Source organism: Takifugu flavidus, chromosome 18, assembly GCF_003711565.1.
Source record: "Takifugu flavidus isolate HTHZ2018 chromosome 18, ASM371156v2, whole genome shotgun sequence".
Lineage (NCBI taxonomy): Eukaryota > Metazoa > Chordata > Actinopteri > Tetraodontiformes > Tetraodontidae > Takifugu > Takifugu flavidus.
Window position 1 is genome coordinate 2,550,070 of NC_079537.1, and position 5,125 is coordinate 2,555,194.

The following is a 5,125-nucleotide window of genomic DNA, read 5'->3' on the forward strand; positions in this document are numbered from 1 at the left end:
TGTTGTTGTTTTGTGTAATGCTACACTACAGGTGGGCCGCTGTGTTCATTCCTCCCAACAGTCTGTGGCTGTAAGGCTGTCGGTCCCAAACCTTGTTGGAGATCATGCAAACGAATTCAAATTCTTGACTTGTTCAGCCTGTTTCAGGATCTGATCTGTTATTCTTGTATGTTTGCTCAGCAATGCAGACAGTTTCTTCAACAGCACAATAGTTCTGCTTTCTGTGATGACCCAAAGCATGATGGGAGACGCTGTCCACCCTCTTTCTCCTGGAAAATCGGCGGGGTTTGCGTTGACGGATATCCCATTTTAACCAGCAAAGCAACAAGTCGTGGTGAGAAAAGGAAATGTGAAGCACGATGACACATGAATCCTGAAACACTCCTACACGCAGCAGCCATGCTGACATTACAGGGTTGGCTTGATTAGGCCCGGTTGTGTTTTTGTACATGTGTGTTTGTTATTAGCGATAGTTGAGTGCAGATGGCCTTGCCTTCAGCCGAGCACACACACACACGCACACACAGACACACAATCTCTTATCTCTCTTCCCCAGAGGAGTCGATCCTGACTTCCTGTAATGCCACAGGACCCCCCTCAGTTTGCACACATGCAGGAAAGGGGTGTGTGTGTCAGAAATGAGTTCCTGTAGACAAACAAAGGCCGAACTGATATGCACCCTTTTTATTCTGTCTTCATGATGTAAACAACTTTTTCAGTTTTATTTGAAGTTATTTAAACCAGATGTGTGTCGTAGGGCTTCGCTAGCATCCTCCTGAGGCAACGAGTGGAAACTGGAAAATTATTTTATTTTTTTATTTTTCAAACACTGAAAAATACCTGTGTAGATTAATAATCCAACAGGAGATTGAGATTGAACTTTTAGTGCTTTGTTACTAACGCTACAGTTCAATTTTCAGGACTTAAGCCAGCCTAGTCTGGACACAAAAACAATTTAGATCATGAAGGCGTACTATAATTATGTCCAGACAGTCTTAAAATAAGACGGCATTTAATGCTACATGACACATTTGCGGTCTGAAGCCTGGGGACATTTAACAGGAAATAAGCCATATCCATTTAAGTTGTCTAGGTTTCTAAAGGATCTGATTTTCAGAGCACAGTACATCATATATACTGTATATACTGATACCATCCCCATGCTGAAGATGGAACCAAATATTTCTTGCTTTATTCAGTGATCGTGACACTGCACAGATGCATCACTTCTGACATGTGGCCTCATCACCGTTCTCTGGTTTCATGTTCACTTAGGATCAATAGCAGGAAGAACAATGCGTGCTATCAAAGTACAGGGACAGTAAACTTTACTGTTCTGTGGCTTAAAAACAGCTGGAAAACACTATTTTTCCTTATTTATTGAGTTTACATTAGTAGCTTCATTGGGCAAAAACATCAGCACAGATTTCAATATAATTTTCCATAGTCCAGATTTCTTGTTTAGTTGTTATTTCCAAAAGTGTGTTTGGGGGTAATTGGGTTGTCCATGTGTGCAATCTTTGTTTAATGTAGCGGAAGTAAAATGGGGGTGCATGTGTGAGAAATAGCGGCTGCTCGTGACTTCCTTATTACACGAGTTAACTAGGAAATTTGGTACATTTAGGGAAAAGAGGAATTCTACCCAGAAGGACCAGGGAATGGTTTTAACACAACTGCCCTGTGTTTATGTGTGCAAGACATAACTGTGAATGAGGTCAGACAGTACAGTAATTAGCAACAGATTGTGTGTGTGTGTATGCACCTTGGTATCTATCTGTTTGTGTGTGTGTGTGTGTGTGTGTGTGTGTGTGTGTGTGTGTGTGTGTGTGTGTGTGTGTGTGTGTGTGTGTATTTGTGAGAAAGGTGCTAGGTGCTCTCTCTCTCTGTCTCTCTCACTCCCGTGAATGAGTTTCTGGCTGTAGCAGTGCTGAGTCATGTTTACTGGCTGCAGGTTTCCATAAATGACTCATGTCACTTTCATTTATTTCCACCATCTCTGTGTAAAATGCTGCGATTCCCTGCATGGAGGGTAATGGTGGGGAGAGGACAGATGTGGGCGGTTACAGTGCAAATTGTGATAGTAAATTTTCCATTTTACAGTCATATAAAAGGTCACCTTCTTTAGTTTTACAAAAAAGACAGAATTAAACAAAACCATGGGGTCTTTTATAAGCAGGCAAGGTAAATACAACCACTGATGCCTGACCCATGACATACTGCTCAGTGTCAGTTTATGTAACTAAAATGGATGAAGATCCTTCCATATATGGATGAGTTTATCTATCTCGCACCTCATTTTGGAAGAATTTTGGCTCAAATTTGGGGTTTTTTTTAGGGCCATAATTGGACATGCTGCAACATTTATGTCAGGTTAAGATCTGGACTTTGCCATCAACCACCTGAGCCACAATTTCTTATAGCTTTTCAACTGCAAAATGTCTGATTTTAACCCTGAAAATGGAATCCATCTTCAGAGTAGATGAAGGCCACACCACTGACTCACTGGCTGCAGGATGGAGGTGCGATGGCTGCAAAACCAGCCTGGATCCCTGTATTTGATGGTAGACACGAGATATTTGTGCTGATTTGAACTATGGTTCAAATTTAATTAGTGTCAAAATTAACATGTAATATGCTCACCGAAGCCACGAAAGTCTGGGATGTTTGTGAATGTGAATGTACACTGAATTTGATCTGCTATTAAAATGAAAAATGAAAATAAAAGGTCAAAAAAACACAGGCTGAATGAACCTGTCCCGTCATCACAACAAAAGTTCAGTACCAAAGACTGGAATCAAGTCATACTGAGTTACTTTAAAAAAAAAAAAAAGACCTGATGGTACAAAACCATTTTGTTTGCTGGCTGACCCACATATTGCCACAGCAAATATTAAACTTGTGGAGTGGTTTATTTGTTGAGGGAAAGCGCAGTTGAAATCACGCGTCACTGCTTTGTTAGCCACAGCATTTTATTAAAAACCAAGGACTAAAACAACAAGCAAAGCTGAAGAGTTTATATTTCTCTCCTCCTTTCTGGCCTCAGACACAAAATAGTCTTGCTCCGTTTCCTGAACCACTCGAATATGTCACCAAAGCCTTCACATAAAAAGACAGCATTTCTCTTCTGCTGTCACGCTAATATATGCTCTGCTGTTCATTCAGGCGTGTGTGTGTGTGTGTGTGTGTGTGTGCATCCTTGGTTTTTAGACTAAATCCGATCATTCCTGCGTGCTTGTCATCAAGGATTAGCACACTGACACACATTACACACATGCAAGACTGAGTCAGACAATTGGGGTTGTGTGTGTGTGTCCATTCAGTGGGACTAGTGACATCTAATTGTGGGAGATAGATGCTGGGAGAGGCTTTTATACTGTGTCTGGCAATGCATGATGGCAAGTTACCTTCTTCAGTGCGTTTCAACACCTTTTGTGCTCACTTGTTAATTAACAGGCTGCCAGGCATCAACGCATTGAAAATGATCTGTTTCACACGTTCATGCGAAAACGTTAGCGCGATAATGAAGCCTGTGCTCGTTAAGTCTGCGTCTGATGTTTTTCGCAGGGTGTCTGTCTGCATCGCAAACACCAAGAACGGGCCCGAGCAAAACCAGCGAAGGTTGCTGCGGATATTGGACTTCCCAGTGCACACAAATTGTTTTGTAAATGGATTTCTGTATTTGAGCTGAGGCTGACCGTTTTGTTGTCTTCAGCTAGTGATCTCGGAATGGTAGCTCGGTTTATATTGACACAGACTGCCATGACTTACCAAAGCCAGGAGTTTTATAAAGCTCTAAAAAGCTGAAATATGTAATTACGGAGTGATTTGCTGTCTCAAGGGAGTCAGTGATGTGGCCTGAGACGGAGCCTAACCGTGCTGCTGTAACCACTGCTGGTCAACAGAGGTCAGTAGTTGCTCGTGCTCTTCATCCCCCCTGAAGCTGTCTAACATGTGGATTCAGCTCCTTCTCACTGAGTTAATCTTTGCAAAAGTAGGTAATGAATGTTCATTCATGTGTCATTTTAAAATGGAGATTTAAGTTTGACACAGCTGAGCTATTAAGGTTTAGCCTAGTTAGAGCTGCAGCTTTGAAGTTTTAGTGATTCTACCACTCACCAGGGACCAAAACAGTCGAGACATTTGCACTCGGTGTCATCGGGCCCTGATTGGACCACTGGGAATAACTGACTGGTGCATAATTTTCATCAGTCTCAGTCATAAAGCTTGATTTGACCACCGCCGTGAACTCGGTGAGACACTGTCTCATGACTTACAGCATACAAAAGAAATACAAGGGGTTGATTTATGATCAGCTTTTGAATCATCCGTGATCCCAATAGCTCTTTCTACTTGTTGAATGGCTGCTCTGAAATGACTCATTATTTTCTTGTGCCGTCACCGCTGGCCTGGTTCAGGGTTCTTGTTTTCCAGTTTTTCCAGTTCTCTTTTCATTTTTCGCTTTGTACTTTAACTAATAGCCATAATCGCGATAAGGAAGTAAAACTTGCTAATCGAGGCGTTTAGGGGACAGATGTCTGAGGAGACAAGGCCTGTTTGTGTGTTCACAACAGGCAAATGTGTTTTCTGCACGGCAGAAGGGCAAAAATTTGACTCAACTAATAAATGTTTTCATCGTGACCCAATTATGCAGACTGGGTCAAAGACACTGAAACACACCAGAAGGCCACCAAGGTTATATTCAAATACACTATCTCATTATGGGTTGCCTAGCAACAGCGACTGTTGCTTAGCAACAATATTACCAGCCAGCAAGTTGGGTGTGTTCAGAAGTCACACTGTAGTAAAACTAAAAGTGTGTGTGTGTGTGTGTGTGAGTAATAATCTCTGACACCTGTCAGTCAGACGAATTGATGGGACATGCTAAAGATACTTTATTGCTGCTTTTTTACAATTAGACTTTTCTAAAGCAGCAACATGCCCACCAGTTGTTTCTCATTTTAAAAATGTGTAAGAAATATAATGTGACTAAGTGCCAAGAATTTCTTTTAAAATTATTCTTTACTGAACTTAATAAAAGCTGCAACTGTTCAACTAAAGCTTGAAACCCTTTTTAATTGTTTTAAGAATCAAAGGTGTTATTGTCTGAATTGAAGCGCTCATCTCT